The sequence below is a fragment of the Sceloporus undulatus genome, chromosome 1, assembly GCF_019175285.1.
Source record: "Sceloporus undulatus isolate JIND9_A2432 ecotype Alabama chromosome 1, SceUnd_v1.1, whole genome shotgun sequence".
Lineage (NCBI taxonomy): Eukaryota > Metazoa > Chordata > Lepidosauria > Squamata > Phrynosomatidae > Sceloporus > Sceloporus undulatus.
In genome coordinates, this window is record NC_056522.1 from 257345075 (window position 1) to 257357910 (window position 12836).

Consider the following 12836-nt stretch of genomic DNA (forward strand, 5'->3'; position numbering starts at 1 on the left):
CACAACTGAAAAAAATTCACCGTTCATCTGACTGTACTGCAGCTCAAATGCATTTGAAGACCTAGCTCAAACCAGGGATGGTAAGAGTGCAACACCCCTCATTAGTCTACTCAGGAAACAACCACACTTTGACTTTTTATATGCCTGTTCCTGGACAGGGCACTAATATTAATTTTCTTTTGTCCTAAAAAAATTTTTTTTCTCTGACTTCCTTTTTTTAACTCCCCCAAAATAAATAGATGTCCAAAGCAAAGGGGAGGTGAATTAGAAGATTCAACAGCAAATGTGTAGATCTGCCTGTACAAGTGCTGCACAGTAGGAGAGGTTAAAATGCAACTGATTGTCAAGTTTAGACTCTTTGCTACATGAAGCCTGAAAACAAAATGGCAGAAATCCACCATTTTGTAATTCTGTCACTTGTAATTTAGCAACGTTCTCCTCATGTTGAAGAGTTGATCGTTTGAGGTAAACAGTGTTTTGGGATAGCTACAGAAAGTCAATGCATTTGTTGTGCAGAAGAGTCTTGAAGGCTTTTCAGTACATTACCCTTTATGCCTACTCCCTATTCTACTCTCTTTTTAAGTCAGAAAATAGTGTACATGTGGGGAAGCAGAAAGAGCAGCTGGGGGCTGTCAGCGAGCTCTTGCAAACAGCAGTAAGGAGGAGTGCGCCCAGCTGCACTCCCTTTGCCTAGTTTTGGGGAAGCTTCAGAAAAGCTGTTTTTATTAACGGGATCTTTCGTTAATAAAAATGGCTTTTCTGAGGCTTCCCCATGAACACTTCCATGACAGAAGGAAAGCGGGAAGCCTCTATGATGTTTCAGAAGCATGACAGATGATCCCACCTCTGGCACTTCTGAAACATTTGGGAAACACTTGGGCAACGTTTGGACAGCAGCAAATGCCCTGTGTGATAAACTCCAAGGAGAAGCAAGTCCCGGAAGGGCAGGGTGACTAGATGTTATAAACACAAAATGTAGGGCACTCAAGAAAAATCTAGGACATTACTAAATAAAAGCTAAAAACATTAACATAAAGCTGGTGCCATCCTCATCCCCCACACCCTCCAAGTGATGCCACTGAAGCTTCGTGAGAAATGTGAAAGGGGATTTCCTCATTGCACAACCTAATCTTTGTTTCTTTGGGGCCATTCACATTATCATTTACCCTGGTTCTGAAATTGAATCTTGCACCCCGAATCCCCCACAAGCGAATCAGAGGCTTGCACACCCGTTCCGTGGCAAATGTCCTTTAGAGCGGGTTAAAAGAAATCTGCACAAATAGTGTTTCTTTTGAGAAACGCCGGGTTCTGCGGAATATGAACTTGCCCCCGATCATGACCGGGGCAAATTGAGGGAGGGATTTAGGTCAAAGGGTGGGCAAAGGGCAGGGCATTCCCTCCCCTCTCCTGCCGGCTTTTTGCAAGCCGCTCCCCCCCCCCTTTTTTTGATTGTTGTGAATGAAAGATTATGCGCATCCTGTGGCTCTTCCTTCTTCTTCCCTGCCTTCCCCCCTCCTCTTATTCCTCCTCTCCCCCTACTGTTGCTGCTGCCCTCCTTTTTTCCTCCTCCTCCTCCTCTTCTCCGCTTTTCCTCATTCTCTTTCTCCCTCCTCCTCCTCCTCCTCTGCCAACCCCCGCAGGCTCTTTCTCCTTCTCCTTCTCCTGACCGCCTCTTCCTTCTGCTCTTCTTCCTTCTCTTCCCTTTCTTGTTCCTCTTCTTCCTCCTCTCCCTGCTTCCTCCACACCTGCAGCCGAGGAAGGGCACAGTAGAGGAGGAGGAGGAGGAGGATGCCCTAAATGGCTTGGGTCCAAGCTATCTTAGGGACCGCCTCCTCCCGTACAATCCTCCCCGCGCTCTCCGGTCCTCTGGGAGGAACTTACTACAGCCTTTAAAATCTAGGCTTGCGGCGACCTCCCAGAGGGCGTTCTCTGCTGTCGCCCCCAAACTCTGGAACGACCTGCCGGATGAGATCCGTCAGATAACATCATTAGACAGCTTTAAAAAAGCGGTCAAGACGGATCTCTTCCGGCAGGCCTTTCCAGATTAACCATCCCGGCCCAGGTTCCTGATTCCCTCATTCCTCCCGTGGCCCCATCTTAGTGATGGTTGAGGATCAACAGAGGGATATCAGGGTTTTTAGTTTTTAATTGTTGCTTTTTATGCACTGACATTGTGTTTTAATATCTTATACTGTTTAATACTGTCTTAAGGGGGGGAGGGATAAAGTGTTTTTAATTGTCATATTTTATATTTTACTGTTGTTAACCGCCCGGATTGGTTTGCCAGAGGGCGGTATACAAATAAAATAAAAAAATAAATATTAGGAATGCACAGGAGGCGGGGTGGGCTGGGAGAGACCCGGGAGCCAAGGACCCTTGGCCCCCAAGGCAGGCAGGCAGGCAGGCAGGCAGGCAAGCGTCTGCAGTGAAGGGAGGAGTGTGTGTGTGAGAGAGAGAGGGGAGGAAGAAGGAGGGAGTGAAGGAAGGAAGGAAAAAGGGAGGGAAGGTGGGGAACAGGGCAGAGAGCAAGAGGGAGAGGGTCTGGCTGCTTCTGCTGGGGGCCTCTGGTGTCATGTCCAATGGGGCTCCTGTACCATCAGCACGCAGGAGGCAGGGATGCCAAGGAAGCCCACGACCCTCTCCTCCTTCTCTCCAGGAGGGAACCTCCATTTGGAGCACCACACAAAAGCAATCAAACAACTCCCAGAATTCCATAGCAAAGAGCCAGACAAAGAGTTAAAGCGGGGAGGGAAGCTCACAACCTGAAGGCACACAATACATGCACACACACACAGGAGGCAAAAGGGTGACAAGCTGCCAAAAAGGGGAATTGGGGTGACAGCAGGCAAAGGGTGACAGGAGGCTACAGTGCCTGAGATTTCCCTTTCATTTCCTCTTGCTCCTGGAATTATTTGTTTAAAATGTGAATGCCAGTGTTACAAATGTTTCCCTTTCAATTTGGCAAATTGATACTAATTGAATGCATTTGCTTTTGCTACACACAAGACACACCAAAGGTTTTTAAGTTTGACAGCATCTGCGCACCTTGCCTGCCAGAATTTTTTTTAAAAGCAGGGGGAAGCCCCCATCCGCTTAGCCAATGGCTGCAAGAAACATCACCTTTTACGAAAGCAGAACTAATTTGATTGACAGCACAGGACTCTTCCTTTTAAACCAGTTTAAAGAGCTGCCATGGCTTCCGGGGCTAAATACTCCGACTGAGGTTGCTTCCGGAGGCATTCGGGGAGAGCAGAAACCGAATCTTCCCAGTTCCTTCCAGTGCAATGTGCCAGTGGGAATGGGGCCATAGTCATACAGAACAACTCTTCAACCCTTCACTAGGGTTTCCTTTGCCATTGCCTTCCTCTGAAATATAGCAACAGCACCTAGTATTCCTTGGTGTTCTCTCATTTTATTCATCTCCTTACCCTTGCACTTTCTTCAGCTGATTCTCACTTGGACCTCAGGAAAAGTTCCAGCATTAAGGGGTTCAAAATTCAGTTTTCAGCAAAAGATAAGGTGCCTTGCTGGAGATACGAGCTGCATCCAAGGTCACAGCTTAGAACATACTGCTGTTAGCATTCTTCAATGGATGATGGTATCATATTCTAGGTAGAGGCCTAGTGGCATTAGAGTCTTAATCCTCAAATTGAGAAAACCTTCCTATGGTCCAAAACCTGAAGGAGATGACACCTCAAAACCAAACAGGGATAAATGAGCAAGCCTATAATGTTCCAAGGTAAAATGCCTGGCCACTGGTTGCTACTGATTTCTGATCAGGGTTGCAGATTTGTAGTTCCTGAAAGATGTACACAGGTCTGTGATCATTTTCCCTACTTGCTGCAGATGACACTGTGTTTCTGCATTGGTTCACATAGGTGTTTATCACACATGAGACTGGAACTCTAAACCGAAGTGCTTCTGTAGCAGAGACACTTCAAATCCAAGGCAATTCACATGATGAATGATCACACGTGAAGAACGAAATTGTGGTAATTACTGGGTCAAATTGGAGTGAGTGCACATTGAATTACCATACTAGTACATACCATGCGGATTCAACGATTCGAATTGTGAGCCTTGCGCATGCCCAGTGGGGGTCTGAACACATCGTGAATCAGATGTGCTGGGTGTATCTGCTCAGAATCTCTGGAGACGTAGAGATGGAGGGGAACTTAGAGCACACTCCAAAGCCATTAAACATAAAACAAAAGTCCTAAGAATAGCAGACATGGGTTTTTTTTTCTTATCACAGGCAGAAAAGGTAAATCTCAATAAAAGCATCCCCGACAGATGGCCATGCAGCCTCTGTTTAAAAACCTCTAAGGAAGTAGAGTCCACTACACTCCGAGGGAGTTTGTTCCACTGTCGAACAGCCTTTACTGTCACGGAGAATGGTTTTCTTTTCCTAGATTTTTGTGCATGGAAACCATAAGGTGTGCTATCTTGTTAGTCTGCCCAGGCGCCAAGTATCTTGTGCCAGCTCTGCAGGAAATGCAGCACACCAGGAGCTTTGCCCATGCTTTGAAGGCTACAGCTGCTTTGGAGGACACAAGAAGGAAGGCTGAATTTGTTCACACTACCTATAACAGTCCCAGTGTTTTAAAAATATTTTATTTATTTTTTCTCAGAGTGTCACAGGTTCATTTTCCCCAGGTATTTTCAAGTGCTGGCTACAATGGTCCACCTCAGTGTCATCCCTGAAAGCTCACTTGCTGACGTTCCAGTGTGGATTTGTGCCTCTGGTCTGGTTCCCTCCCAGATTGTGACCCTGCATGCATCACTGACAGATGAAAAGGGAGTGAGATACGAAGCCAGAGCTTTCTACCAGGCAAACGCTGCTGGGGAGGTGACTATGTAGGTGTATGGCCCATGGACCTCTTTTACTCTCTGAAACCTAATAAGAAGTATCACCGACTGATGAAATGGGATATGATGGGAAGCCCTTTTCATATCTAGATCAGCCTCTTTGGCTTTTTTAAGGTTATGCCTTCACCCATGGATGTATCACTTAAAACTTGTACTGTGGAAAGATGCTATGTGGCTCCTAGAGTGGAACGCTTTCAGATCAAGGTAGGCCAAGTTCAAGGTGCCCTTTTTTGTGCCTCCAGGTAAGACAACTGATTTTTTTTCTTCTCTGTGGAGCTGAATGGCTCAGGGTATACTCCAGGAGTATTTATGAAATTAACTTGCCATGAACTTTATCAGTATCTGTATAGTTGGTCTCCATAATCCACACTGCCTATAAAAATAAAGTATAATCTTGGGTTGAGAAACCTATAATCCCAACTAGCTTTTGAAGAACAACCACTCTCATCCTTCATAACCTTTGGCCAGGATAATAAGGACTGTTTGGACACAAACTACATCCATTGGATCCCAGGTTCCCAAACCTTGGTATAAGCTTTTCTTCAGTCCTTTGCCTCTGAAGTACCTTTTCTGTCTCTGGTTGGAGAGAAGGAAATGCACCTTTCATTTTCTGAAAATTTCCAATGACTCTGTATCTTTTTCATTCCTGTCCCCACTCTCCCCAGGACTGTGTGCACACACACAGATACTCATACTCCATTAAAAAAAAAAACTGCTATGGGAATTACATCCATTGGCTACATCCCTTGCAAAGTATTTGCATTGACCTTTGGAATTAAACTCCTTTAAGCCATTTGCCTTTCTGAAACCACTCACACGGTCATAACTATTATCAAGTATCTTCTTGCTGCAAATGAATAGAGCACAATAAGAATGCCATTTGGAAGGATCATTTGTCTACATTGTAGGCCCTATAGGCTGGATCACACTGGATCATGTGATTACTTATCCACATCTTACAACTGTCACTGGCATGGCTAGGAATCACTGGCAGTCGTGGCTTCCATATCATTAGGGTAGTGAATCCACTTTAGCTTTGCGTCCAAGGTTTTGAGACAATTTGGGGAATAGGGTCCAACTCCTAAAACAACACCAGAGTGAATTCAGTGACTCACTGACATGGACACTACCAGCAACATTGCTGGGTGTCCAAATTCCTGAGTTACATAAGTTTGATATTATTTTAAATCTCATGTCTCCATCCTGCAGAATCCTGGGCTATGTCATTTGGAAAGGCACATTTTCTAAATTACTGCCTGATAGGGATGCAATTATTCACTAATTTTCTTCTTGAAGGAAGCAACAAAGAATTTTAGCAATTTTCTTCCTAATATAAGAAAGTATTTAAAATCACAGTTTTTGAAGCCTATTCACAATCTGGACTTATTATGCACAAAATTCACACTTGGTTGTTGTGTGCAGAGAACAGCATTTTCTGTGCCTAGTAGTATCTTTTGTGGAGAAAAAGCTGTTTCATGCACAAAAAAATGCTGCTCACTGCACAAAATAATCACATGGGTACAGAATCAGTCCCCCAATTACACATTTTTGTACTTTAAATAGCTTTTTCTGTGCAGAAAATAATCTTTTTCCTCAGAAATATTCTGAAAATTCTTGACAGTCCAGGATTCTTCTCTTCAGATTTTCTCAGTGCTCAAAAAGCATTTTTTCAACACAGACACAAACAAACACACTCACATGTTTTTTCCCCATCCCTACTGCCTGAACTTACTTTTGCAAAGAATTATTGACAGGTGCCATGCTTTTATAATTCTGTAGCCTAGCCATATTCTGGAACAGGGATGGGAACCATGCATCCCTAGGGAGGGTCCATGGGGGGTGGACTTTTCATTTTCAGTCCCATTCCCCTCTAAAACAGCTTTGGGAGACATATAAATGCTGTTTTGGATCATCACTAGAAGTCACACAGTTAGGGTTGCCATATCCTGCCTGGGGGCGGGACTTTCCTTGTTTGGGGCGGGTCCGCATGGTCCCGCCCCGGTTTGCCCTTTGTCCCGTGTCCCCCGCCCCCCCCGGCGACGGAGGCCAGGCAGGGGAAAAGGAGCCTCGCCTCAGCGAGGCCCCGTTCCCCTACCTGGGCTCCTCTGCCGGCGACGGAGGTGGCCAGGCAGGGGAAAAGAGCCTTTCCTCTTCTTTCTGCTCCTCCTCTTCTTCTGCCTCCTCTCTTCCTCCTCCCCCTCCTCCTCCTACTCTTCTTCCTCCCCTTCTTCCTCTTCTTCTTATCTTCTTCCTCCTCTCCTCCTCCTCCCCTTCTTCATCTTCTTCCTTCTCTTCTTTTCCACCTCTTCTTCTCCTCCTCCTCTTCTTCCCCTCTTCCTCCCCTTCTTCTTCCTCTCTACTTCCTCTTCTTCCTCCTCCTCCTTTTCCTCTCTTCCTCCTCCTCTTCTTCTTCCTCTTCTTCTTCCTCTCTACTTCCTCCTCCTCCTTTTCCCCTCCTCTTCTTCTTCTCCTCTACCTCCTCCTCTTCTTCTTCTGGTGTTTGGCCAGAAAGGGAAGTACATTTCTGCCATCTGTCTAGGAATAATGCCAAATGTCCTCCATTTTGATCATGCCTAAGAAACATGCATTTATATTAACATTTTTTTTAAATCATCAAATTTTTTTCACGTGTCCTCCACTTTAAAAATGTGTCCTACATTTGAAAATGGTGTCCTACATTTGTCCCGGTTTGGAGGTCCTGACTTATGGCAACCCTACACACAGTATCCTATCCAGTTACCCCAATCATTCACTGCGATGGCATTCTGTGGCCCTTTGGAGCTTCGGAGAAGATAAAATATCAGGAGGCTGCTCCCAATGGTCTACTTAAAGCCATTACTGACCCCAGTTCATATAATCAAATTAGACAACTGAGGGGTTGTTTTTGTTAATTCACATTTCTATTCACAGGAAAGATTATTTTTCCTGTATAAAGGGCACATATGTTTACAATTTAAATAACTTATAGGACCAGTCAAAATGCCATTGTATGCATAGTATGCCATTGTATGTATCATTCTGACTCCAGAATATACACCTTGGGCTAGAATGAGGACAAGCTGCTTGGTCTCCCTTCCTCTGACTTCTCTGCAGGGCCTGGGTCATTTCCAGGGGTGATTGATCTGTTTGGTGGAAGTGCAGGCCTCTTTGAATTCAGAGCCAGCCTGCTGGCTAACAGAGGCTTTGTTGTTCTGACCCTGGCTTACTTCGCATATGATAACCTACCACAAACTCTAACAGAAGTGAACCTGGAATATTTTGAGGAAGCATCAATATTGCTCTTAAAACATCCTAAGGTATGTCTGAATGGGCATGTTTCCTTCTGTATTATTATGAAGATCAACATTCTACTGTATTGTACTAATGATTTCCATATTTCAGGAATTTATCCTGCATTCTCGAGTCAAAATGATTCAGTAAATCATTATGAGGAAGATAGGCAGAACAGAATCAACCGGTGTGTGTGTGTGCCTTCAAGTTGCCTGTTGATTTATGGTGACCCCATTACTTTCATAGAGGCCTTTCTTAGGCAATGAGTGCTCAAAGGTGGTTTTGCCAGTTCCTTCCTCTGAAAGATAGCCTACAGCAACTGGTAGTCATTGGTGGTGGTGGCCTCCAATCCAAGTTCAAACCAGAGCGGTTTCTGCTTAGCTTTCAAGATCAGGTGGGATCTGAGAGGAATAATCAAAGACAGTAAAATTATAAAAACAAATATTATTATTAACTTCCTCCTTCATGGAAAATATTTAAGCTTCAGGACATTTGGGGACTTTATATTTTGTAGGCCTGTAGAGACCTTTCTGTGGCCTATACAGCTTTCCCCCCCCCAAAAAAAAAAAAAGACAATGAATGAAGCAAGACATCCCTGGTATGAAAAAAGTATTTGTGAAATGATGATGGGGCCTCAGAAAATTTGCCAATGAGACTCCGCCCTCATAAAGTCTAGTGGTGCTGCTGGCTATGTGGGGGGACCCCAAAACTGAAGGGAGCTTGCAAAGGCTAACAAATGGTGGTGCAGCTTGGACACTGGGGTCCCATGCCCTGGCAGTTGTCCACATCTGATTTAATACCACATTCATACAGAACAGGTAGCTATTATAAAGCTAATACCTTAATAATAAAACATTTTTATCTTTTTAAACTGTTTAATATTTTAACATGTAATTTGTTTTAATTATTGTAGTAATTTAATTATGTTTAATGCAATATTTCTGTATGCTTTTAACTGTACTGTTTTTAATATTGTAAGCCACCCTGAGTGGCAGTCTTGGGAGAAGGGCAGGATAATAATAATAATAATAATAATAATAATAATAATACCTGAAGGAATTACTCATTGGAAAAGACACTAATGTTAGGAAAGGTGGAAAGATGTAGAAAGAGAGAAAGACCACATGCTGGATGGATGGACTCTTCTAAAGGAGCTCATGAGTATGAATTTGCAGGACCTAAGCAGAAAAGTGGAAAATAGGGAGTCTTGGAGATGTATCATCCACAGGGTTAGCATGAGTCAAGATCAACTTGAGGGCAGTTAACAACAACAACAACAACCTGCTAAGAGTAAGCTCCATGTCAGCCTTGTGGCGGATTTCTGCTCAACGTGATTTGCTTATAGTGAGGCACACAGACAAAAATGGGTATGGAAAAGGGGTCAAGAACCATTGACTCACCAGATCCTTTAGACTTAAGCTTCCAGGAAATCTAGATACAACAACAACCAAAGTTAAGGACTTCTGGGAGGCATTTTATAACATTACATGGGTTAGAACATGTACAAATTTATTTGGGAGTAAATTGGGTTGCCTTAGGGTTGCCATAAGTCAGAAATATCAAGTAGTTTTAATGCTGGTGAAGGTAAGAGAACAACAGAACTGGTGAATTGGAAGGGACCAGAAGGAGCACTTCAGTCTCTGCCATTTGCAGAATCCTGGTTTCTGAATGAACACATTTTGGCTCAGCAAATAAGGGTTTTACTTTTCACTGTGGAGTTTATCAAATGGGGAAAATTGGAAGTCTAAAAGAGTAAGAACCTGTGATTATCCAGCATATTAGGCACAATTGTGCGATTGATTTTCACACAACCTTGTGTGCAAACTGCTAAGAAACCAACCAGAAAGAGACATGAACCAGTAATTAGTCATTTGGGGGGAAATATTGTGAATTCATTCCGGTTTCATTCACAATATCGCTTTTTTTGCGCAATTGCTCTAGTGTGAAAGCTATTTGCAGTTTATTCATGGGATTCTCAGAATTTCTGTACTTGTTGTCAAATTTCCTATGGTTCTTTGGGGCAAGTTTACTTCCGGTGCCGCTTTGTCGTGCCTGATTGCTGAGAGGAAAGCAGCCTTTTATGATTTTTTAAAAACTTTCCTTTCTTTTGTGTAATGTTTTATTCTTTTTACATAGGTTGGAGACCATTTCTCGGAAACTAAGGAACAGTACAGTAGATTTTTAATTATTATATATATATATATATATATATATACAGTATATATATATTTCTCTGGGTGATTTTGTTTGCTGCCATGTGTGCTCTGGTGACACAACTAATTCTTCTGTGCACACACGCAAAAACGCAATTCCAAAACCATCCATGGGATTTACACATATCTGTGTGAAAACCAAATGTGCATTCTACTCTCTTTCTCGCTTTAGTAATGAGTCTCTAATGCATTGTGTTCTGCATGTAAAAATCATTTGCGCATTTGTGCGCTTTTGCAGGATGTGGATATTTTAATCATTATCAGGATGGTGGTACATATGGACCCCGTGTGATAAACTCCTATGCTATGTTTGCACTACAGTCTCTCAAGCCTTCAACAAACCAAATATTTTAACTGTGTTTTGTTTTCCCCAGGTAAAAGGTCCTGGACTTGGAATTATTGGGTTGTCCAAAGGAGCCGAAATTGCACTAGTCATGGCTACCTTCTTACCACAAATAGTGGCTACAGTTTGCATCAGTGGTGCCACAAGTATTAATCATACACCACTCCGCTTTTGCAATGTCCATATCCTTGCTGTTCCCCCTGCTCTAGAGACAATTCTCATCACTGAAACAGGACTGTATTCTAGTCTCCATGTCATGGGAGATCCCTGGGATGAAAGATATCAAGCTTCTGCCATCCCTCTGGAGAAGGCTCATGGGCCTATGCTCTTCATTGTGGGAGAAGCTGATGAAACCTTGAAAAGCATGTTGTATGCTGAGGCAGCCATAGCCAGATCAAAGAAGTATGGGAAAAATAACTGTACCCTGCTCTCTTATCTAGGGGCTGGGCACCTCGTAGAATCCCCTGGATCCCCACTTTGCTACATTTCCCGAATACACCAATCATCTCTACCTGTTCAATGGGGAGGCAAAACAAAACCCCATGCCAAAGCCCAGGAACATTCCTGGAAAGAGATCCTGAAATTCCTAGAATGTCATCTTGGACCTCTTCAAAACAGCAATTTGTGATGTCAGGGGAAATGAAAGTGAAAACTGGTGGCTTATTTTAGTCCTTTAAAGAAATTCAAATAACTCACATATTTCGTGAAGTAGGAGCTGTGATCCAATAACACCTGGAAGGAGAAACATTCCCCATCCTTGCCTCAGTGCCTTCTCTTTTCAAAAGCAATAATGCACTGACAGTTGGCTGCAGTAAGAGGGGATAGGCAACCCAATTTCCACTCATGTCTTGGACTACGGCTTCCATCATAAGGTCCAGCCAGCAAGTGAGACAGTAGTGGGGAATCATGGAGCAGCACATTTTTCTTTCTGCAGAGATGTGGCCATAGATATCACTCAGTCTCCAGACAAAGCCCTGGGTGGAGTTTCTTAGCATGGTGCTTTGGACAGGAAATGTGAGTCCTTTCACACTATACTAGTGCTATGATTCCACTTTAACTGCCATGGTCCCATCCTATGGACTTTATCACATGGAACATTTGGGGGTTTAAACAGCTAAAATCATGTGAAAATTGTGCAGTTGTGATTAACATTTTCACACAACATCGCAATTAAGGTGGCATTATCCTGGGAATAAACAGGCATAAAGAGCAACAAATCATTCACAGGGAAATTCCATAAATTATTTGATGCTGTTTATTGCCTGTTTAATCCTGGGATAATGGCTCTTTAATTGTGATGTGCGTGAAAATGTTATTCGCGACTGCACAATTTTCACTTGATTTTCCCTGTTTAAACCCCCAGTTTTCCCTGTGTGATAAAGTTCTATGACATCTTGGGATTTGCCTTTTAGGGAGGAGAATTTAGTTTTCTGAGCCAGAGAACTCCTAGTGCTTCACTAGAAATCCTGGGATTCCACAGAATGCAGCCATGGCAGTTGAAGTGGAATCATGGTGCTATAATCATATAGTATAGACTTTGCTCCTCAGCAGGGAATGGAGAGAAAGAGTGACTTTCCCCCAGCATTAGCAGGCACCAGCTGAATCCCAAAGTCAGCTTCATGTGTTCCTTTATCCCTTCCATATCAGATGGGAAAGACCATAGAAAAATGTATACCCCTTGTTAGGAAGGATCGAATTAGGGGAATTTTAATTAGCTCAAATATGATGAGAGGCGTGTCCTAACAACACACACACGGGATCATGTCCCTATGTGTATACCAGAGGTCGCCTAGTCCACCCCCACAAGAGAAAGAGACTCGAATGCCAATGAGATGCAATTAAACTATGAACATTTATTACAGCCACACAACAAAAGGGATCACACATGCACACACACATTCAGTGTTATAGCAAGGGAGGGGTGAGTTCGGGGAGTAAAGGAAGGGAGAGGCACCATTGGGAATATTTACCTTAGACCTCTTCTCCAAGGAACCGGATGAGACAGGAACGGAAAGGAAAGAGCGGCCGCGGTGGCTTAAGAGCTGAGTTCCGGTGGGCAAAGCTAACTTAGAGGCCCAGTGACAGTGAGCTTGGCTTCGCTCTAGTGATTTCAGCAGAGCAAGATGCTCTTGGAATCTCAG

General features: G+C 43.5%; 1 pseudogene; it reads left to right on the plus strand.

Moving 5' to 3' along the window:
• Positions 1–4678: 4678 nt before the first annotated feature.
• On the plus strand, positions 4679–11323 carry LOC121919518 (annotated as a pseudogene).
• Positions 11324–12836: the final 1513 nt, after the last annotated feature.